This window comes from Chenopodium quinoa, unplaced genomic scaffold, assembly GCF_001683475.1.
Source record: "Chenopodium quinoa cultivar QQ74 unplaced genomic scaffold, ASM168347v1, whole genome shotgun sequence".
Classification (NCBI taxonomy): domain Eukaryota; kingdom Viridiplantae; phylum Streptophyta; class Magnoliopsida; order Caryophyllales; family Amaranthaceae; genus Chenopodium; species Chenopodium quinoa.
In genome coordinates this window covers 7,736,977-7,761,894 of record NW_018744367.1, presented here as the reverse complement: position 1 = coordinate 7,761,894, position 24,918 = coordinate 7,736,977, and the positions used below count along the sequence as shown (strand labels likewise).

Genomic DNA, 24,918 nt, shown 5'->3' with positions numbered 1-24,918 from the left:
TAACATATTTATAGGATCAGAACGAAGGCCAAGCAAGTAGCTAATGTCTACATACAACCTGTCTGAAATTGTTGACCAATCAACTATTTAGGGAAGTTTTAATTATTTATTTATTTATTTATTTTTAGTATTTAGTACACATTTTGCTAGTCATCTTCTTACCTCAAATGTCCTTATCAATTAGGGTAAAGCATGTTATCATCATGGAATTATTACACACAACTGTAATTTGAATAAAAGGAAATGCAAGTAGCAAAATTTAATTTGTACAAAACACGTTATTTACTCAATCACTTAAAAAGCCAACCTTGCAACCTTGCAAAGGTTCATGATTTTATATGTAATTTGATATGACTAAACATGTCGTCTGCTGATATTTGAAACCACACGACAGTAACATCTATCGGTCATTGTTTTGTTTTCTTTTATGTTTTTCTTCATTAAATCAAATGAACCAATTCTCTTAATTTAGTTACCCTATAATTTATGTACTCAGTCAAAAGAGTAAAACATGCACTACAACTTGGGACCGAAAGTGGTATGAAAAGATCGAAGTTGAATTTTTGACGAAAAAAATTTGAAAATTAAAATTCAAAGAAAATATAAACCAATACGCATTAATTAGGCAGCAGAAGAAACAAAATTATCATGCAAGAGATATTTTTTTATAAAACATTTTGGACTGTCAATCAACCAAAACATATTTACCTAAGTTTGTACAACATAATTTAACAGTCTCTATTAATAGCTTATCTACCAGCTGCCTCTCAATAAATATTGAACATGAATTTTCTGTTTCAAAACAGATGAATGGTACTAGTAACAGTTATAAAGTTTTGTTTTTTTTTTTTTTGAAAAAAAAAGGTTTTCCAAAAAAAAAAGTAACAGTTATCAACCGTCTATTTCACTATTTCATCCGAAAATAAAATAAGACAAAATAATATATTAAAACACTTATATAGTTAGATTGTCTTATATGTAGTACAAATTAAACATTAGGTTTTTATTTATTTTTTTTAATGTTAGAATTCTAATTAAGCTTTGTTCATTTCACATGATAATATAGATTTGATTTTTATTATTTTTGCTAAATTGCAATTGGGTTTTACCAAATATAAATTATTTTTGCTGAACGTATTTAATTTTATTGATTAAAAATTATTTTTACTAATCTATAATATTATTAAAATACAATGGGACAACATGCAATCGCCATGTGTCACAATTCCTTGATGTGATTTGGCGTCAAGTCGTCGCTATGTGTCACCCTTACGTATCACCCTATGTGTCATCACTCTAAAACTCTTCATATGTGTAACCTTCATACCTATCCCCAGAATAATATAACCTATAAGTAATTGCACAATAAATTACAATTTAATTTATAATCCAAATTAATCACATACTAATGGTTGTTGATTCCTTGGATGCTAATTTTCTAGATTCAATCTCAGTTTAGCAATTAGACAATAACATTTACAAGTATATTACTGTATCCCTCTTTCTATTCCCATGTAATTTTTTCCATTTTTAAATTTTAATTTTAAACTTAACGCAATGTTTTCAAAATGTTATTTAAATTTAAGGTAATTTTTCATTTTGTTTTTAAACAAATTTTGGGACATCGTCCGAGCCACAAACTAGTTTGTTATTATATTTGTTTGTTGTATGTTGTTATTGCATTTTACTCATTAAAACTTATTGTAGACACCGAAATTTTGTTAATATATAGGTGTCAAATATATATAAATAAGGAGATTATATATATAAAAGATATTATATCTTTTGAATCTCGTAGAATATCTTATAACTATAAATATCTTGTTTACAATGATACTATACAACTCTTTATAAAAAAAGGTCGTTCCTAAGGTTTAATTTGGCTCAGATCGAATAAGTCTCAAAGACCACATCTCATCTCTATTACCAAACATTGTAGGTACATAGTATGAATTAAGTTCCACCGAGCGTCCTAAATTTGTAAACACAAATTTAAAAATTCAAAGTACCTAATTGAATTAAACAAAATGTTAGTTTTAATAGTTTGATAATTTGGGTACAATCTCTAAAACATCCTCTGATTCAATCTCTAATTTGACTTGATTTGTTCACGAATTTAACTTGATTCTTGATTGAGGGCCGCCAAGGTTTGATTTTGATCACAGACGTTGATGTAGGGCTTTAACTTGTTTCGCGAATTAACTAAACTTCTTGATTGAAGGTCGAAGAGGCTTGATTTTGATTAAAGATATTTGATGTAGAGGTATGAACTTATGGTATGCTTGATGTTTCGAAGTTCTTCTTTTCTCCCTCGTTAAGGATCGTTTAGGCTTGATCTTATCCAAGGGTTGTTCTTCTTTCTCCGAATTGAGGGTCGTCGAGGCTTGATCTCGTCTACGAATGGCTTTCTATGTTAGAACGACACGTAGGGATGGCAGTGGGTCCAAGACCCTACCTAGACCCTGTCGGACCCTACCCTAAAATACGGGCATGAGTCTTATTTTTTTAGACCCTATGGGTATGGGTAAGGTATGGGTCTAGGTGGTATTGGGTAGGGTAAGGGTCCAGGTATAATGCTTTCAGATCCAAACCCAGACCCTGCCTAGACCCTACCCACGGACCCAACACTATATATATATATATATATATATATATATATATATATATATATATATATATATATATATATATGTTAATTTGTGACTTGAAATCTAGTGTAATGGCAAAGGGTCAACTTCAAATGCACATATCTCTTAATCCATAGGTGATCTTGATGTGATTCAAGTTGTTGGTGATAGCTTATTTCAAGAGTTTTCCAACGATAGGTAATATGCCTAATTATGATGAAAAACGAGAAAATTATGACCGTTTTATGAAGGACTGTCAAAGTTAGGGAAGGGACACGAATGTGCCCTACATAGCACGCCCATGCCAATTCGAGTGAGACGTTTTTACTTCCTATTTTTGGGTACGCTTATGACGGCTACAAATGATATTCCCTGGGGAATAATTTAGGGTTTCTTTTAGGGATTGCTTGTGTTAGATAAGGAACTATTGGGTGGACAATTAAAAGTGTTAAATATTGATTAATTAGCCTAGCCAATTCAAGTCGTTATGTAACTCCACTTGAGATATTTATGTGAGATGGAGAGTTTTGTATCTCCTTTGTTATCTCTCTGGTTTATCCTCTATGAAAGCTAAACACTATCCCTTACTTTGTGAACGTAGGTCATATTGACCGAACCACATATATATGTGTGTTCATCTTATCTATTTTTTACATTACTTTTCAAATTTACGTTTTATATATTGTTGTCTATGTTCCGCGCATATCAAACACATAACCTAAATCAATTGACCCTTGTCTATTTCCTAACAAATTGGTATCAAGAGGTTGGTTATAGAAATTTTATGTTTTATGGAGTGTTTGATATTTTGTTTGATAACAAAATTCCAATTTTTTTTTGAGAAATTTTTTGGTTTGTGGATGTTTTGACTTTTGGTGTTTGAAGATGATATTATTCCAGATTTTGAAGGGGTTAGTTTGGGAGACTATGGTGACGGATTTTTTATATGATCTTTGTGATCTTGAAGGTAATTCGTTTATGTCTCGTTTGCTTTATGGTTATTAAAGACTTTATGATTGGCCATGGTTTCAAATTCTCAATGATTTTTTTTGTTGAATTTTTTGAAGATGTTGGTGAATTTGGGAAACCATATTTAGGATTAGAGTTTTTTGGTTATTTATTTCTTTTGATTTATTTTGAAATCTTGATTATGATTGGATTCATAATGAAGGAAAAGTGTTCACCTTGTATCGATCTATTGTGTGCTTAGGAGTTTTTGATGTATTTATTAGAGACGTGTTCGATGAAAGGTAGTTTGGAGAGAGATGGGTCAATTTTGAATGCATATCTCGAGTATGGTTGACGTGTTGTGACATAATGCTCTCATTAGGCTGTATATTGGCGTTACGGGATTGTGTGATCAGAGACACGCCGGTTCACATGCATGTTGTTGGTTTACCCGTTGGATGTCTCTTATCTTTATTCTAGTGATCAAATTATTTGTTTGAGGTGGAGTCCGTTCCTTTCGGGGCTTTTTTGGTAACTTGATTTATGGTATGGATAGACGCTTTCATGTTTTTTTTGGTTTTTGGTTTGTTCATAGATTTCAATTTAAGGTGGAGATTTGTTAATTTGTGACTTGAAATCTAGTGCAATGGCAAATGGTCAAATTAAAACGCACATATCTCTCAATCCCATAAGTGATCTTGAGGTGATTCAAGTTGGAGGTGATAACTTGTTTCAAGAGCTTTCCAACGATAGGTTATATGCTCAATTATGATAAGAAACGAGAAAGTATGAACGTTTTACGTAGGGCTATTGAACTTGGGGAAGAAACACGGACGTGCCCTACATAGCACGCCTGTGCCTAGTCGAGTGAGACGTTTTTTGTAATACCTTGGAAATTTCCTTCCTTTAAAAATACTGTCTTTTACTCTAAATAAAACCCTTTTTAGGAAACAACCAAAATATTACCGTCATCATGATAACGGCTAAGACTAGTTTTCAAAGTCTCACAACAGAAGTCTAAAACATAAAAACCAACTTTATAAAATAAAAGTTAAAACTTGAGTTCACAACCTCAAAACAAAAGTAAAATAAAACATTCACAAGTTGGAACCAATTCAAACATATGACCCTTCTTAAAACCAATTAAAAACAAACATAATAATGTTAGTCCATGAACAATAACCAATAATTTAAAAACATTAAAACTAATATACATAACAAGTAATTCTTTGCACTCTATCCCATCATACTTTTCATGCTTCAAGTACCTGTTACTTTCTCTCTATTCAACTTTCTACTCACCATATAAATGCGTCATAGTAGGGCTAAGCCATATACAAACACAAAAGTACGAATCAACAAGTACATATGCACCACACTAACATGAATATCCTAGCATCAAAATAAATGTAAAAATTAAAACATGCTCGCCACACAATCACAAGTCAACTTACCTTTGACTCATAACTAGCAATATTAATTATTAATAATAATTTTGGATTACGCATCAAATGGGTTTCCTTCTTTGAAAATAGCCCATTTAAATATTGAGCTTCCAATTAGGGAGCTACCCCAATTGGCACTTACTATGTCACACTTGGTGACGGAATCCCAGCGCATTAATAATAAAAGAAAGTACAATGTCTTGTACCCCTGTAGAAGCTATGGTTAAATATAAAACCCCATAACTCCCCCCATATGTTCATACTCAAGGTATATACGTTCCAAGAGTTTTGGTGCGTATTCTCTTACACTTTACATGTTTCACCAATTAAACTTGTGATGACTCAAACCAATCAATCAAGAACAACATAACAACATTCAACACAAATCTCCAATTCATTCTTGAATTTATTAGTGAGCACATACTATTTATTTTAATTAAGGTTCCTTGCCTAGTTTTGTGCACAAAATCGCACGATTACTACTTTGGTGCATAAGATGCACTACTAAACTTCCTTGACTCAAAGTCAACTTACTTAAGTGAGTAAATAAATAAACTAACTTCTTGACTCAACACCAATAATAAATGGGTGAGAAATAAATTCATGAATCATGATCAATAATTCTAACTTTAGCACTTTAACTCATATATAAGCCTTGCTTATTAAATACATGCTTTCTTGATACTTGAAAATAAAACATACTTCCATGATTCATACATACTCAACTTGTATCATGCCTCAAATAATATATTCACATGCTTGCATAACAATACATGCTCAACCAACATCAATTCCAAGCATATAATCAACCAAACATGCTACTAATTTATCACTTAAATCATACTTTACAAATCCTAGCATGATACTACACATACACAAATATTCTCGTGCACATACGTAACTTGAATAATGCCTAAACTCGGCCACACTCGCTAGAAATCACCTGGCTCGAAACTTCCTACAAATAAGAATACATAACTATAATTAATCCACTATTCTCACAAATTTCCAGCAACTATAATACTCTTTAAACCTTACTAATTAACCCAATTTAATGACATAAAAGCCATAAAACCTTTTCTTCAAGTGGGTACTTCAAATCTTTTCAAAAAGACTTAATTTTGTATGATTTAAATAAAATTTCAGCATACTTGTATAATGTCAAACATCACTAATAGATTAGGAAATCATATTTAAATCATTAAAACCTTTTTCCCTTTTATGGGTAATCAAACCCTAACTCAATAATTTAAAAGTAATGTGCATAGATAAATTTCAACATTAATTTGAGGGCTTTAAACTCATTAAAAACATGTTTAGACCATTAATTAAACAACAACATCAACCTAGGATCAAACCCTAACCATAAACATTATATTCCCAAATTTCAGGGTTTGTAAATTGGAGTTTAATTGATTGAGTAAAAATCTGAAAATTATATAATTAACTTAACAACATCAAATACCCAAAATCAATACCAAAATATAATCAAAATCATACTTCAAATTAATAAATACAATAGAATTAAATTAGAAAGAGAAAAGATTTTTTTTTCATTTTTTTATTTTTTTTTTATAATTTTTTTATAATAATACCAAAACCGAAAAGAAAAGGAGAGAGAGAAGGAGAGGGTGGCCGGCGGGCTGCCAGTTGCTGCTGCTGCCGTCGGTGGCGCCGATGGCTGACGGCGTGAGTGGAGAAGACGAGGGAGAGATAGGTGTGGGGAAGGAGAGGAAAGAAGAAGAAAATGAGAGGAAAAATATGGGGAAAGAGGAGAGAAAAAATAAAGAGAAAACCTTTGGAATTTTTGTGAAATCTGACAATTATGATTTTAGAATGAAAAATCTTGAGGTTTTGAAGTATTTATACTCCCCTTTTAAAACAAAAATTCATAATTACAAAACTGCCATCACTAAATCCTACTCCCCCTTGACTTCTTCATTTTGGGGCTAACTTGTTGGGTTTTTAAGGGTCCTCAATTCCCCAACAAGTTGATCCAACTATTAAAACAAAAATGACCCAATTCAAAACACTTTTATTGCCTCAATTAATGACTCATATTATTTTATGTACACTCACATAATATTTAAAAAAAAATTCTTTTTAAAATGATATGAATCATTTTAATTTATAAAAATAAATAAAATAATTTATATATATAAAAATATAATAAAACTACGGAGTATTACATTTTTGCTTCCTATTTTCGGGTACGCTTATGACGACTACTAATAATATTCCTTGGGGAATAATTTAGGGTTTATTTAGGGTTATCTTATGTTATATTAGGAACTATTAGGTGGACAATTAGAAGTGCTAAATATTGATTAATTATCCTAGCTAATTGATCAAGTCGTTATGTAACTCCATGACAAACTAGGGGTAAAAGAGATAAATAGAATGACATGTTTATTATTGATCAATAGGTAGAGTATTTATACAAAACCTACGAAAATAAGATACTAAACAATCTTCCTAAAAGATATACTACCATAACTACATATCCTAAAGATATATTCACTAAATAATATCTTAACATAAATGTCCTAAATATATATCCTAAATATATGATTCTCTTAATGTTATCTACGGAAAATATATCACACATATATTTTCCGATATCTCATATCTCCAACACCCTCCCGCAATTATAACGGCAATAACACGAACGTTGCGATTGAAAATTCTTAACTTTGTTGAAGTCAAACGAGATGCGCTACTTTGTTGATGTCGCCTTCAATTTTTTTTTGAATGATGAGAATGTTCAGCTTTTCGAACCCATCAATCATCAACCAAGTAGGAACATCATTCTTTTCGAACTTGCAAAATAACATTACAACAAGAACGTCTCTTTTTCTTGAACTCGTCATATGCTTGCCCTGTCGTCTCAAGGTATAATGTCCTGTAGTCTCAAGGTATAAGGAAACTAATATGCTTTTCCTGTCGTTTTGAAATATAAAATCCTGACATTTCAAGGTACAAAGAGAACCAAACCCTGTCTCACGACACAAGGAGAACCCATATATAAAACCCTGTCTCACGACACAAGGAGAACCAATATATCTTGTCTCACGACACAAGAAAGCCAATTTTTTTTTTTTAAATAAAAATAAATAAATAAACCTAGATCGATGCCACATTGGCACCTATCTTCTTCTTTGAGAATCAAAGCCACTCATGACATAAAAACATCAAATCATCAAACTCTTCACCCACAAACATAATTTAACTTGCATAGCGGCAAAAAATTTTCTTTTATGGTTTTGCTATGACAAAAGGTTTATCGCACCGGTGGATTTAATTTCCAACCCACCGATAGGGGGAAATTTTTGTGAACGATCCCAAAATATAACCTGCTCTTGATACTATGACAAATTAGGGTGAAAGAGATATATAGGATGACTTGTTTTTTATTGATCAATAGGTAGAATATTTATACAAAACCTACGAAAATAAGATAGTAAACAATCCTTTTAAAAGATATACTACCATAACTATATATCCTAAAGATATATTCATTAAATAATATCTTAGCATAAATATCCTAAATATATTATTCTCTTAATGATATCTACGGAAAATATATCACACATATATTTTCTGATATCTCATATCTCTAACACTCCACTTGAGAGATTTTTGTGATATGGAGAGTGTTGTATCTCCTTTGTTATCTCTCTTGTTTATCCTCCATGAAAAATAATAAGAAAAAACTATCCCTTACCCTATGGACGTAGGTCATATTGGTCGAACCACGTATATCTGTATGTTCATCTCATATATTTTCTACATTATTTGTTAAATTTAGGTTTTATATATTCTTGTCTATGTTCTGCGCATATCAAACAAATGACCTAAATCTATCGATCCTTGTCTATTTCCTAACAATATATATTTATATATTCTTCGGTTTTTTAGCTGTATAACTTTGACAATTATAGGTTCCAAGGCAATTTTTGGGGATGGGTGATAAAAAATAGACTTATGTGATAGGATGCAACGAATTTGAAACTTCTATTTTAGGAAAGTGATGCAACTAAAATCAAACAGAGGAAGTATATAAAATTAAATAATATTTATCCATAATTAAATGCATATAAATAATGAAAAGACTTAATGTAAGCTAACGTTGGTAGGGCTGTACACCGGTCCAAAACCGGACCGGACCTGTTAGGACCGGGACCTGAATCAGCCAATTCTGAGGACCGGGGACCGGACCTGATTCAGCAGGTCCGGGTCAGGTCCAGACCTGAGCAATCAGGTCCGGGTCAGGTCCAGACCTGAACAGACCTGTTTTGTGTGTTTTTTTTTGTTTTTTTTAAAAGAAAATAAATAACCTGTTGGACCTGATTATAGACCTGTTTACATAAAATATGAAAATATCAATGACAAAAACTACATAAAATCTATAAGTCTCAAATATAACAAATAATTCATTAAATTACATAAAGTCTCTAAGTCTCAAATACTAGAAATACATAAATTATCCAAAGACAACTTGAATTTTGGCGAGTTGCTTTCCCTTTGATTGCGTGATTCACACTAATGAGTCAACGAAAACAACTTCATCGTCTCCATCGTTAGATACATCATGTTGCACCTCTAAATAAAAAAACATTATAGAATATATTAATGAATGATAACAATGAAATAATAAATTTGGTGTAACAAAATTACAAGTACATAAAATTAATACTACCTTTCTCCATTTCTTGTAACTCTTTCAAATTTTCTTCCATATCCTCTTACTTTTTCTGTTCCATATGTATTCCCGCCCCGCTTTTAACTTCTTATCTGGAGGCAAAGTAGATTGCAATTCTTCCATATCCTTTTCAGAAAGTGGCTGTGACATTTCTTGAGAAAAAGCAGCAGATCTTTTGGATTGAGAGCTCTCCATCTTCAATATAATTATACACAATCTTCAATATAATTATACACAATATAAGTAATTTTTAAGTAACAATTATAAACACATAACATTTTATAAAAAAATGTGAGAACAACTTACATTGCAAGAGTAAGAATCCGTGGTTCTTGTTGATCCTAAACATATAAAACGATAGAATTCAATTACAATTCAAATTGAATTCACAAAATAAACAGAATACATACAAATATACAATACACCAGCAAGGCAACAAATTCTACAATATGAACTAAATTCGAAAGAAACAGATTTTAAACAGATTTATCAATCTACTTTAAACAGATTTATCAATCTACTCCGAGCAAATTCACGGAATAAACAGATTTTAAACACACAAATCGAAAGAAACCAAAATTCAACATGCATTCGAAACAAATGAACTAAAATAATTAAAAAACAGTTACTTAAAATAAATAAAAAAACCTCAATAAAAAATCATGAATTCGAAAAAAAGAACTAAAAAACAGAACTTGCAAACATCAAACAATCATAATAAGCAATTGAAATACAAAATACCCAATTCAAATATAATTAGATTTAATTTAAAAAAAAAAAAGAACTTACAGGATACCAAAATTCAACATGCATTCGAAACAAATGAACTAAAATAATTCAAAAACAGTTACTTAAAATAAATAAAAAAAACCTCAAAAAAAAATCATGAATTCGAAAAAAAAATTAACTAAAAAACAGAACTTACAAACATCAAACAATCATCATAAGCAATTGAAATACAAAATACCCAATTCAAATATAATTAGATTTAATTAAAAAAAAAGAACTTACAGTGAGATGCAGATGCAGGGTGTAGTCGTCGACTCGTCGTTGCAGGATGTACAACGTGTAGTCGCTGCTGGTCTGGACGTCTGGTGGGCGGTGGCGACTTCCGACTTGTGTTGGGCGCCTGGGCGGTGGTCTGGAGGGAGTGGGTGTTGCCGTGTGTGCTTGTCGGCTGAGAGAGAGAGAGAGTGAGTGAGGAGTGAATTAGGGTTAGTGTGTTAACAAAAATGAAACTGACATCTTTTGAAATTTGGGAATTTTTTTTTTTTTTTTTTTTTTTTAAAAAAAAAAACGCATTTTTAACGGGTTTTAGGTCCAGACCTGAAAACCCCGGGTTTGAACCTGATCCGGACCGGGACCGGAAACCTTGATTTTCAAGGACCGGGACCGGACCTGAATCTACAGGTCCGGGTCAGGTCCGGTCCCAACAGGTCAGGGTCAGGTCGGTTTTCAGGTCCGGTCCTGTTCATGTACACCCCTAAACGTTGGTAGAGCATTTAATAAAAACCTCCACATTTTGTTACTTCAATTGATTTGACTTCTTATACGAAGTACTACACATTACTTCTTTACTTATATAAACTAGTTGTTACTACAAACTCTTAAATGGACCTGGTTTATACTAATTTATTGTGTAAACCACTAATATTAGAGACATTATGGCTATTTTATTAATAAAAAAGTCAATATATTAAATTAAAGGTTACTATGTTGAAATAAAAGTCATTGTGGCATTATAAATGCTATAAAAGGTTAATTTTTTTTAATGAATATTTTATATACCAATCAATATGAATAATAAAGGTCAACATGTTAAAATTAATGTTGCTATGTTCAACATAACATCGCACTTCAGGTTTATAATAACAATAAAGGTCACACAAGTTCAAATAAAGGTTACTATGTTAACAATAAGGTTAATATGTTAAACTTAGGGTCACAATGTTCAAATATAACGTCAATTGCGTGCGCATAAACCTCAGGTCCACAGTAATAATATTGTGGACTAGGTCCATGAAATTTTTTTCAAGTTGTTCCACACCCCACCATCATGTGTACCATTTAATCATTGTGCGTCGATGGGCCATTTTGTTACTCACTTAGTTGTAATGTTATGCCTGCGCAATAGATGGTCGGCCAGCTAGAGCGGCTACTGTGCCAAAACTGCCAATTGTGCTGTATAGAAGATCATCAAAGGTCAAATTGTGGTTTGTGTCTTAGTGTTAGAATCCACCTCCTTTCTTATGTATTCTTCTTCCTTTTACTTGTATTTTAATAATGTGTAGCTTTCTAGGCTTTTCTTTAAGTTTTTCTAGGCTTTAAGTAGAATTATTGTGTTACTGTCAGTATAGAGTTCACTAGATTTCTATTGTAAATTCTATTTAAGGCTCTTTAGGGAGCGAGTGATCAATGAACTTAAAAGGCTCCTACCTGATTTGAAATTGTTGTTGTTTAAACTCTTAATACTAGTGCTAGAAGATCTCAAAGCGCCCCCCTAGAGACCCTCCAAAACATACACTTGTCCGGACTTGCTTGTGAGCACTTTGGCTTGATCAGTCCTCACGAGCCCCGACCGACCTTTGCTCTTACTCTTGCTTCCCAATAGACAAGAGTGAACCCCAAAGATGCCTTCTCAATTGTGTTGCTACTAACCTCGTAACACTTAAGACTCTTGGCTGCACCCTTGTTGCTCCTTTGACGAGTGTGCGTCGCACGGCCCCGAGCCAGATTTTTCGGACCGTGACAGTTGGTATCAGAGCCAAGGCTCATTCTAGAGAGGACAGGGAGATGCCTGAACATTGGGATACGTGGGAAGAACGAATTGCCTTGCTTGAAGGCAAGTCAAATGCTTGAAGAAAGGTTGCCCAAACTCGAAGATATTGTGATAAAGCAAGCCAAGCAAATGGAGAGGCTTGCGTCGACTGTAGATGGGCTGACGGAGTAGCTTAATTGTGTGCAAGGGTTGGCTGACGAAGCACTAGACAAATGTGCGACCTTGATGTGTGCCTAAAGAGGGCTTGGGGGAAGTGGAGGTGCCAAGATAAAACCCCCTAAGCCTTGGACCTTTAATGGCACGAGAGATTCAAAAGAAGTCCGTAACTTCATCTTCGACATGGAACAATACTTCTGCATATGTCAGTTGGAGGACGAGCTAAAGGTTGATACTGCCACGATGTATTTAGTGGATGACGCTTAACTTTGGTGGAGCACCAACTACACCGACACCCAAGCTGAGAGGACGTCGATAGATACTTGGGAGGATCTAAAGAAAGAACTTATGGCTCAGTTTTACCTCGAGAATATTGAGTTTGTTGCTCTCACCAAGCTCGCAACTGTACAACATAAGAGCTCCATTCGAGAGTATGTGAAAGAATATTCTGCGTGCATGTTGGAGATCCATGACATGTCTGAGAAGGACCGTCTGTTCAACTTTGTGTGCGGCTTGAAAGATTAGGCCCAAAGGGAGATTTAGCGCTGGAAAATTGATACTTTGTCGGGGGCCATAGGCGTAGATAAAAGGCTGATGGATTACTCGTCAAATAAAGAGCAGAATCAGAAGAAGGGAAGTATCGACCCAACACCAAACCCTCCTAGAAACTCAGGATACAGCTCCCAAGTTATCTCTAACAACTTGAACAATAAATATAATAAGAGTTGGCGGAGAAGACTCCCAGAAGAGTGGGGCTTCCTCCTTCTCTAGTAAAGGAAGCACCTCTGGATCATAATTGGCAGCAAGACCCTTGACGTGCATCCTTTGTCGAGGACTGCACAAGTGGTTTGAGTGTTTCCACAAGGGAGAAATTGACAATCTCCAAAAGAAATTGTCCTCTATGTCAGTAGAAGTGACATAGCCCAAAGAAGGCGATGAGATAGAATTTGGTGAAGAGGAACCTTTAAGGTTGGGTGCAGTTCGCATGATGTATGCTATGGGCTAATCCAAGAATGCTGAGTTGATGTATGTGGATGTGTTAATAAATGGGAAGGAAGCCCGGGCAATGGTGGATACGGGTGCCACCCACAACTTCATTTCAGAAAAGGAGGCAAAAAGACTGGGGTTGAAGCTCCTACAAGAAGCGAGTAGCATGAAAGCTGTGAATTCAGCTCATCCACAGCGTCGCCAAGAAGGTGGTAATGAAGCTAGGGGATTAGAGTGGATAGTTGGAATTTTTAGTAGCTACAATGGATGATTTCAGCTTGGTGCTTAGTATGGACTTCCTACATGTAAGTAAGGCCATTCCGATGCCGCACCTTAGATCTATACCAGTGGCAGGGCAGTAACCGTGCCTCCTCAGAGCCTGTAATCAGGGAAAAGGGCTAAAAGGTCCCTTCCCCTCGGCCATGCAATTAGAGAAGGGTTTGAAGAGGAATGAGCCCATGTTCCTCGTAATCCTCTCCACCAAGGAGGATGAAGCAAGTGGCAACCTCCCTCTAGCCCTTGCCGAGTTATTAGCAGAATTCGATGATCCTCTCCCAAAACAACTACTAGAAGTACTTTCTCTTAGGAGGGCGGTGGACCATGAGATTGAGCTTGTGCCCGAGGAAAAACCTCCAGCACGTAGCCCCTATCACATGGCTCCCCCGGAATTAGCGGAATTCCGGAGACAACTGGAGGACTTACTGGAAGCAAGCTTCATCCGCCCCTCAAAGGCTCCTTACGGGGCACCAGTATTCTTTCAGAAGAAACAAGATGGGAGTCTTAGATTATGCATCATTTACCAAGCATTAAATAAGGTAACGGTGCACAATCACCACCCCATTCCTTTGGTGGCAGATCTGTTCGATCAGTTAGGGGATGCAGTATACTTCACCAAGCTAAACTTGAAGTCCGGCTATCACCAAAATTGCATCGCCGAAGGAGATGTACACAAGACAACTTATGTGACGAGGTATGGGGCATTTGAATGGCTAGTTATGCCTTTCGGGTTGACGAATGCACCCGCTACCTTCAGCACTCTGATGAACCAAGTGTTTAGCGAATACTTAGATAAATTTGTGGTTGTGTACCTAGATGAAATTGTGGTCCATAGCAAGAATTTTGAAGAACATCTCGATCACCTAAAGATGGTCTTCGAGAAGTTGAGAGAACATCACTTATTTGTGAAGCGAGAGAAGTGTGCCTTCACGCAGGAAGAATTTGGATTTCTTGGACATTTTGTGGGGAAGGGTCGATTGAGAATGAAACCCAAGAAGATATGTGTTGTTCATGACTGGCAAGACCCCAAAAACACCTCCTAATTGCAATCTTTCTTAGGTTTGGCAAACTACTATCGACGACTAATAAAGGGATACTCGAAGATCGCGAGCCCTCTAATCGACCTGTGGCGGAAAGAAAGTTGTTGGGAATGGTCAGGACCACAGAAGGAAGCTTTTCAAAAGCTCAATGAGGTAGTGCTGAAAAAGTCGGTCCTTGCTTTTCCAAGTCAACAAACCATTTGTGGTAGAGATAAATGCGTTGGACTTTGCACTAGGAGGAGTACTTCTCCAAGAAGAGCACCCTATCGCATTTGAAAGCAGAAAGTTGAATAATGCCGAGAGGAGGTATGCGGCACAAGAGAAGGAATTGCTCTCTATTATGCACTGCCTAAGAGGACGTAGACACTACTTATTGGGGTTAAAGTTCACCATTCGCATTGATAACACAGCGGCAAGTAACTTTCTCTCCTGGCCCAAACTGACGTGGAGACATGCTCGGTGGCAAGAGGTGCTTGCCGAGTTTGATGTGGAGTTCACTTACAGAACGGGATCATGCAACAGAGTGTATGGTGGCCTAAGTAGACGTGTTGATCTTGCCTCAATTCACAGGTTAGCTCAGATAACCGCAAGCAGCATTGCTACATCTGTTAGGGATCAAGTACGGGCTTACCTACCAGATGATCTGATGAAAAAAACAATTATGAAGATGATTGAAGAAAGGAAGACCAGAAGCTTTTGGATGGAGGATGACCTCATCTTCACCAGAGGCAGGAAGCTTTTCATCCTTAAAGGTCGGGGATTGAGAAAGATGTTATTGAAAGAATGTCATGACACGCTATGGGCAGGGCATCTAGGGTGGCAGAGAACCCTTAGTTTACTCTCGATGGGATACTACTGGCCAGGAATGAAAGAAGATTTCATGAGCTACACCAAAACTTGTCTTGTGTTCCAGCAGGACAAGGTCGACAGATAGAAGCCCGGGGGCCTCCTAGAACCTCTACCAGTACCCACGTGACCTTAGGAGAGTGTTTAAATGGACTTCATTAGCGGCCTCCCGAAAGTGGATCAGTTTCCTCTATCATGGTGGTGATAGACAGGTTCTCCAAATATGCCCGTTCGTGCCCATGTAAAAGGCATGCGGAGTAGAAGAAAAGGCATCGCTCTTCTTTTAACACATTGTGAAGTATTGGGGGCTGCCAAAGAGCATAGTGAGCGACAGAGATACAAGGTTTACCAGTATATTTTGGTCTGAGCTGTTTCACATGATGGGATCTGACCTCAACATGTTGTCTAGCCACCATCCGCAATCCGATGGACAGACGGAAAGATTCAATGGATTGCTTGAAGAATACTTGCGGCATTTTGTAAGTGCTAACTAGAAGGATGTAGCACAACTTTGCTTCAACGCTCAAAGGAGCTCCTCTTCCAACAAAAGCCCCTTTGAATTGATCATGGGCCAATATACTCTTCTCCCTCACACTGTGGCGGACTTGAAAAGTGGGAGAAGTTCTTAGGCTCGAGATTTTACGAGAGAGTGGACACTGAAATTGCTAGAGCCTACCTGAAACGAGTGTCTCGTAGGATGAAAAAATGGGTTGATCAAAACAAAAGGCCGGTAGACTTCACAGTTGGAGATATGGTGATGGTGAAGGTCCTATCAAAACAACTGAAATTCCTCAAAGGCAGAGATCGTTGCTTGATACAAAACTATGAAGGCCCATCCGCATCACTAAACAGATTGGGAAGAATGCTTACAAGGTTGAACCGCCTACGTGGATGAGGATACACCCCGTATTCCATGTTAGTCGTCTCAAACCCTATCATCCAGATCCCAAAGACAGCAACCGTAACATCAGCAATCACGCCAACATCAGAACCAGGATGAGAGCCGCTCCTGTGACAGAAGATTGAAGCTGCTAATTCTTCTTTTTTAGGGGTATGTTTTGTAAGTCGATGATAAGTGACTTTTATGTCACTTTTAAGGTATTTCTAACTCGTTTTTAGGTTTGGTTTGTTATATTCTCCCTAGTTTTAGGCCTTATTTATCTCATTTTCTTATTTTCTTTATTAAATCTTCATTTTGAGTATTTTTGTAATTTTTTTAATAGTTTTTAGTTTAATTTCATAATTTTGGTTAATAAATTCTCACTTCTCTCTTTTTATTATTTATTTTAGTTTAGCATTTTATTTTATTATTTTAGTTCTTGTCCTTGTTTCTCTCCTCGGTTTTGTTGGTGTGTGTAGGTACGTGTTCGTGTCGAGGCACGGGTTTTAAATCAAAGCCATTTTTGGAGCACCAAGCGTCGATTCAACAAGCAAGTGAACAACCCCCACTGCCAGCTTATCATACACCACTCCCTCACTTAACCATCACCACAACAATACACTAACCCACAACTCCCCTACTCCCTGCTACACACCCCTCAATTAGTCGATAAGGACGTCGACGACTTAAGTGGGGGATGTTGTTAGAATCCACCTCCTTTCTTATGTATTCTTCTTCCTTTTTACTTCTATTTTGCTTATGTATAGCTTTCTAGGCTTTTCTTAGTTTTTCTCGGCTTTTCTTAGTTTTTCTAGGCTTTAACTAGAATTATTGTGTTACTGTCAATCTAATGTTCGCTAGATTTCCATTGTAAATTATATTTAAATCTTTTTAGGGAGCGAGTGATATGAAATCAAAAGGCTCCTACTTGCTTTAAATCTTTTTGTTGTTTAAGCTCTTAATACTAGTGCTTGCAGGTCTCAAACCGTAACCTAGAGACCCTCCAAAAGATACACTTGTCGTCAGACCCGCTTGTGAGCACTTTGACTTGATCGGTCCTCACAAACCCCGACCGACTCTCGCTCTTACTCTTACTTCCCAATAGACAAGAGTGAACCCCAAAGACACCTTCTCAATCATGTTGCTACTAAACTCGTAACACTTAAGACTCTTGGCTTGCACCCTCGTTGCTCCTTTGACGAGCGTGCGCCGCACAACTCTAAGCCAGATTTTTCAGATTGTGACACTTAGGGCTTATATTGCATGGTTTCATGTTTCTCAAGTGGCAACACGCCAGCACATGTAAGTTATTGATGGAGTTGGTTAGGGGAGGAAGGTGTGGAATAAATGAACCGTGTTTGTATGTGTTTTTTTTTCCTCAATCGTGGTACTCATGATCATGTCCCCCTATAATGCATTACTGTTAGAATAAATAAATAATTATCATTACAATTTTGTAAATACTTGGATATTGAAGACCGTGTTATAAATAAGTAGTTAAATACCACCATTGTATAATGTAACTGCACTTTGATGTGTGTAATATATATTTAATAGTACCTCCGTTACTTTTTAGATGCAACAAAGGGGTATTTTTGTGAGATATAAAAATTTACTTTGTTACAACTAAAAAGGAACGGATGTAGTAGTTATAATATATATTGGTAATCCAATTTATTAAATCTTTGTTGATGTGTTATGAATCTTAATTATATAAATCATTTTTCTTCAGTTATGTATTTACTATCAATTTATCATACTTATATACGTCTTTTGTGAAAGGAATGATGTCCTTCGAACAAATGTATTATTCCGATAGAGGGTTCAAAATTAATTAGGAAAGCTAATTATTCAGTGAGGTCAAGTGATCCGAATGCCTAGCTGTAGGCCGCTTCCGATCAGTAATGTTAATGTATAAATAATATTACAGCTTGCTCTTGACTCAACACTTCAGGTCACAGCCAATCTTGTAACCGAACCAAGGCAACGAATTAATCTGAAGGATTAAATAAGTCGATGAGAGTTTTTACGAACTAAGACGTCGGATTCCGAACTTAGATCGTCGAAGCCGAGCGTTGAACGTCAAGTTGATTCTATGAATCGACGAAACGAGAAATAAAGTCAAACAACAAGTCAATACATAACCGTAGTCTCGCATTGGCCGAGCCAAGCGAGGGCTAGGCTATATAGGGCCGCTAGCCTAAACGCTAGCAAGGCCGCAAGCCCAGCAACTTATGCGGGTGATGGATGGAGCTTGCTGGCCGAGCTCGCGTGCTAGCAAGGCCAGCTGCACGCTAGCACGCTAGGCCTCGCTGGCTACTGCTAGCGCTAGCTAGCCCGGGTTGCATGCCTAGAAAGAGTAGCAGAAGCCTCACATCGCACAACTGCTTGTGCGGGCTGGCGCGGCATGGGCCAGCAAGGCAGACCTAGCCAAGGCACCCGGTGCCAGCACAACAACCTTGGTGGCTAAGGCAGTCCGCCAGTTAGCTGCATGCTAGTGGGCCGGTTTGTTGGAAGGGATTTGCCTAGGGAAGTAAGGGAGGTGTGGTCTTCTCTTGTGGTCGTCACTTACCCCCTTTTCTTTCCTTGTGACAGTTGTTGTTTGCTAATTTAATTGTTATTTAATTTAATTTAGAATTAAATTAATTAATTCATTTTCACATTTCACCAACTTTCCCATATGGAAAGTTAATGGAAACTCTTGGGAGAATTTCCCTATAAATACTCACCTTGGGTGATGGGATTACTCACTTGAGTCGAACTCAAAAGGAATCTCCCAAAGAGTGAGAAAGCCTTAAGTTCGTAAAACTCAAGTAATTTTGGTCTAGCCCTGTTTAAGCTACGGGGTACGGGCCGGTTCGATGATAAAGGGTGTGAGACGTTGGAGGTCTTGCATTTCCAAGTCTTGTAGTTTTCCAAATCCGAGCTCGAGATACGAACAAAGTACGCATCAAGGGTGAGTTAATCTTGTCCTTACTTTCTCTCTACTCTCTTTATGTGTTTATGAAAGGAACGGTGTCCTTCCAACAAGTGTATTATTCCAATAGAGGGTTCAGAATTATTAGAAAGCTAATTCTTCAGTGAGGTCAAGTGATCGTATCATGCTAGGCCAAGCACCCAACCCCTTCGCTAGCACACAACATCACAAGGTTGGGCCTCGCTAGCACGAAGCATATCATAGCGTGCTGCGTATGCGAGTGCTAGGCTATGCGTGCTTGCGAGGTGAGCAGCGCCCAGCATACGTTAGGCAACAGCAGCAACCCGCATGGCATGCGTGGCTTGCTGGCTGTGCACATGCGTGTGCTGGCTGGCCTGCTATCACAGCGAAGGCACTAGGCGCCAGTTGGGATACCTTGGAAGCCAAGGTTGGCTGGCTGCCAACTGTCCCTAGGCCAGCTCACAGTCAAGGAGGGGGCCATAAGTGTTTGGTGCTTGGCTTGGGGAGCAAGGTGAGTTGGTCCCTCCTTTGGTGGTCCTCACCTAATCTCTCCCTCCTTGTGCCACTTGGAGGTTGTTGATTGCCTTGCATTTTTATTTTGTTTTTAATTAAAATTAAAATAGAGTAAAATGCAAATCTCCCACAATTATGGGAGAAGGGAGATCAAGTCTCCATTCCCTATAAATACCCAAGTTTTGGGTTTGGGAAAAATCACTTGAGTGGAACTAAAAAGGCATCGCCTTAGTAAAGTGAGAAACCTTAAGTTCATAATACTCTAGTTTTTATTGGTCAAGTCCCGACTAACCTCTAGATTAAGATCGTTCGGGTCGGGTCGAGGGAGCGAGCCGTAGGAGGCCGTCGCACTTGCGAGGCTCGAGCTTTGAAGTAAGAGCTCGTGAATCGAGCGAAGCACGCATCAAGGGTAAGAATGTCTTTTCTCTTTCTCTCTCTTATGTTGTTAATTATGTGATTAAATATTTAGTTGCTTTAATTAGTGAGCGGATCTTGAACATGTTTCTCTTCCGTGTAGCGTTAGACGCTATGAAACCCAACATCGGTATCGGAGCCGCGCTCATGTTAATTATTGTAACTAATAAATAATTGAGATGATTTAAAATGGATTTAAATTCTGGTTTTACTTTCTAATTAGATTAGAAGCTCGTTTTAATTAGTTTTAATCTCGTATTTTACTAATTTTGGCCAAGGAACCCAGATTTCGATTCAAAAATAGTGATTTTTGGGTGGAATCGATGTTCTAAATCGTTTTTGACCTTCTTCGAGAAATATCCAGAAGCCAAAATCCACCCAGAAACATTTTTTCGAGTGGTTTTTTGTTTTTGACGAAAATTTTTAAATCTTTAAACCTTGATTAATTATGGCATGTTAAAGGTAGATTAAATGTATGGTTGCATCCCTAATGTACTGCAACTATAAGCCTTATTAAGCATGTTTATAAAGTCATAATTGGTGCTTAATTTGGTGAGTTCATTTTTTCACTTAAACTTGAAATTTTCACATTTTTGCAAATAAATTGCTTCAAGTGTGAATGTTTATGGTGAACTTGTAATTTTGATGTCCCTAATATGTTAAAGATCCAATCTTTAATTGTTTATTTGGGTTGAACTTTGATTGCTACAATTCCATGTTGAACTAATTTTTGGATTTAATCATTTTTGAGTTGATTAAAGTCCTTAAAGTTCAAAACTTGTTGAAATTTAATTAATCTTCATATTGGAAGATGTAATTTTTCAATTATGCACAAGCTAGAGTTGGATATTTTTCATTGGATGAAAGGGTTTATTTTTCCAACCCCTTTAATTTTGTCAAATCTCATTATTAATTTATCTTTGGTTAAATTAATTATGAGTGTAGCCCTTCACTTTTGTAGTATCAAGATAGACCTAAATTGATTTAAAGAATGGTTCTTGAATAATTTAGGCTTGTGCACTATTAAAATTGAATTTAATTAAGTTGGACTTATTTTATTTGCATTTTGCTCTAAATTAGTTCTATTCTGTGTGCAAGTGTGTGGTGCTAGGTGCTACGATGTATGTGCAAGGCTGCGCTTGGTGCTATGGCCGTGCGAGAAGATGCGTGTGGTGTGTGAGGGTACCCACATGCTGCTGGGCAGCAAGGCAGCGAGCCCCAGCCAGCCAGCACACGCTACTAGCACCAGCATGCATGCAAGCGTACCTAGCTTACTGCGATGCGTGTGATGCCAGCAAGCATGGCGCGCTCTGCTAGGCAGGCATGCCAGCACGCTAAGCCATAGCACCTAGGGGCTACTAGGAAGCCATGGTGCGTAGCCCAGCACCCTAGGCAAGCAGCCACGACCTTAGTGCCTAGCAAGCCTATCCCCGTGGCTTTGATGCTAGGAACTTGGGGTATGTTGTGGGCTATTGTTTTGCGTAATTGGGGCCATTTTAATTATTTTATTTATTTATTTTAACGAGGCTAGGCCACGGTTCTTCCGACTTATGCAAAATATTTTTTGACTAATTTTGGGTTAAACGGCTTGTAGTGTTTCGTAGTGACCCGACACTACGCGGAAGGAAACCCACAAAGACCCGCCCCTTAATTAAAGCAATTAAACAAGCATAATAAACTTAATCAAACAAGATTAAGGACAAGAATTATACCTTTGACGCGTGCTTCGCTCCTAAAGAGCTCTTACTTCAAAATCCCGAAAAAACGATATCTCCGACGGATTGTACCCTCGACCCGACCCGAGCGTCCTAAGTCTTGAAGGTTAGTCAAGACCCGGACAAAATAACTATGAGTTTTACAAATCAAAGGTTTACTCTTTTCTTAGAGTTACCTTTTTAATTCCACTCAAGGTTGTGTCAAATCCCAATACCAAGCTTGGTATTTAAAGGGAAATGATCCCTTGATTCTCATTCCCCAACCAATGTGGGAGAATGGATTTTTGCTAATTAATTTATTTCCAAAATAAATTAATAAACAAAACTAATCACAATGCAACAAGTGTCAAGTGGAGAGAGAAGGTTAGCTGAGGACCATGAACCTTGGGGGGGGACCATTGCCTTGATCCCCAAGGCATGCTCTAAGCCAATTGGTCCCACTCCCTTAAACCGCCACATGCAAGGGGCATGCTGGGCTGCTGCCAGCTAGCATGGCGCTGGCCAGCCTAGCCAGCTAGCATGGTGCTGCCCAGCAGCCTAGCATGCCTGGTGCTAGGCCATGCTAGGCGCTGGTGCTGGCTAGTGCTAGACGCTGCTGCTGCTGGCAGCCCAGCACTGCCTATCGCACCACGCACTCTCTCTCTCTCGCATCGCATCGCTGGCACTGGCCTCGCATGCTACGCACTGGCTGGTTGCACATGCATCACGCACCAGCCATGCGCCATGCACCTACGCACACACATTTCTAGCCCACTCGCATCATGCACCACCCTATGCTCGCACTAGCCAGTGCCTAGCACTGCTTGTGCTTGGTGCGAAGCCTGCACACACGCATACGCACATTCATGCGTGGTGCTGCTGCCTAGCACCCAGCAAGCTATTGCATGCACACGCACCAGCCCACACGCATCAGTGCGGCTGCTGTGCGAGGCTAGTGTGCGAGGCTGCGAGGCACACATGCACACACACGCATGCCCCTGGCTATGCGATGTTGATTGTGCGTGGTGCCATGCCCTTGTGATGGTGCCTAGCAAGGGTTGTGCGCTGCGATAGGGCACCATATGCACCCAGGCACTAGGCTAGCGTGCTGCTAGCTGCGATGGGTTGCCTGGTGCTTGTGTAGCTTACGATGGATGCCATGCGCACCTAGGCACCCATGCTAGCATTTTTCTAGCTTGCGATGGGCTGCCAGGGCGCGACTAGGATGCGATGGTGCCTAGCACATTATGGTGAGCCTAGCACACACATGGTGCACGTAGGCATGCTATGAGCTAGCCTAGCCTAGCTACGGCTACGCTCATACTTGTAGCTTTTGATTTTGCGACGCTCGGTATCGACGCCCTAGGCTCGATTTCTGACGTCTGTTTTCGTAAAACTCTGTCGACTCATTAAATCCTTTCGGATTAATTCAACGTCTCAGATCGGAGATTCGATTGGGTTCGACCCAAAGGGTTCAGTTAAGATTAAGCTGTAATATCAATTGTACCTCGATATTACTGATCGGAAGCGGCCTCCACCTAGGCATTCCGATCACTTGACCTGATTGAAGAATTAGCTCTGTAATAATTCTGAACCCTCTATCGGAATAATACACTTGTTGGAAGGACACCATTCCTTTCAATCTCCCACTTGTCCTTCCGGACAAGTGTGCATATTGTGTATAGCTCATTTCCTTTGCTCTTAATGTTTCTTCGTGAACTATAAGGTAAGATTCTTTTTCATCCTTATTACGTTCAGAAGTGTTTCTCGATTTCCGAGTTCGACTATCAACAAGCAGATGATTTCTAAAATCCATCTGAGCATGGCCATGCATTTTCCAGTCTCACTCTTCTAGCGGCCTTTTAAACAACAAAACATTTTCCCTATTGTTAGTAGGGGGACAATCTCAGTCTTATATTGTAAGTTCTTCTTACTAAGAGGACATAGACTCCCGAGTGTTCCTTTTATGATCCCCAGGTACGGCAGACGTTTGGAAACATCAAAGAGCCTAGTACTCAAACAAGAAAACTTCACAATACTCATGGTATGAGGAAACAAGTTCTGATAGCCATAATGAGAAATGTACTTATGAAAAAATTTAAATTTTCTTAAAGTACTCTCATAGGTCTTATCCAGTACAGTTCTAAACTGTACCTGTGCAAATGATTTATGACTGTCACGTCCTCGCAGCACAAGAAACGGTGCTGTAAATCATACTACACACTAATCTATGGCGGTCATCAATCGTCCATCTGTTAGATGACCTCGATTAGGGATACTTCTCGATTTAATATTCAATGTTCACTTAACAGGTGTTTCTTTATCCAAGACATGGTCTTGATACCCTGTTTTGAATATTTCCATAAATCGAATGGACTCATTATTTAATTCTAAACCACAATTAAATAGTAATGGAGTAAATGATAATTTTGCACAAAAATTAATCACTCCATTAATGAATGGTTTTAGTACAGAGTCTTACATTAAATCAACCCTGTTTAATTAAAACACTTGTACAGATAATATCAAAGCCAATCTCCTATGTGCTTGATTCCCATTGCCTCAACGTGTTTGTTGTGTTTCACTTGAGGCAAAGGTTTAGTCAAAGGATCGGCTACATTATTATCCGTGCCGATCTTACAAATTCTGATTTCACCTTCGGATTTCCATTCC

General features: G+C 37.7%; 1 long non-coding RNA gene across 2 annotated transcripts; it reads right to left on the bottom strand.

Annotated features, from left to right (window-relative positions):
- Positions 1–9,400: 9,400 nt before the first annotated feature.
- Positions 9,401–10,803, bottom strand: LOC110696623. 2 transcript variants are annotated; one of them, XR_002506349.1, is made up of 3 exons: positions 10,734–10,803; positions 9,720–10,063; positions 9,401–9,622 (listed from the first exon to the last, which is right to left on the bottom strand). It is a non-coding gene; the product is annotated as an uncharacterized LOC110696623 (long non-coding RNA). The 2 variants fall into 2 exon arrangements; XR_002506350.1 differs by lacking the exon at positions 10,734–10,803 and having other exon boundaries at positions 9,720–10,496.
- Between the last annotated feature and the right edge of the window lie 14,115 nt (positions 10,804–24,918).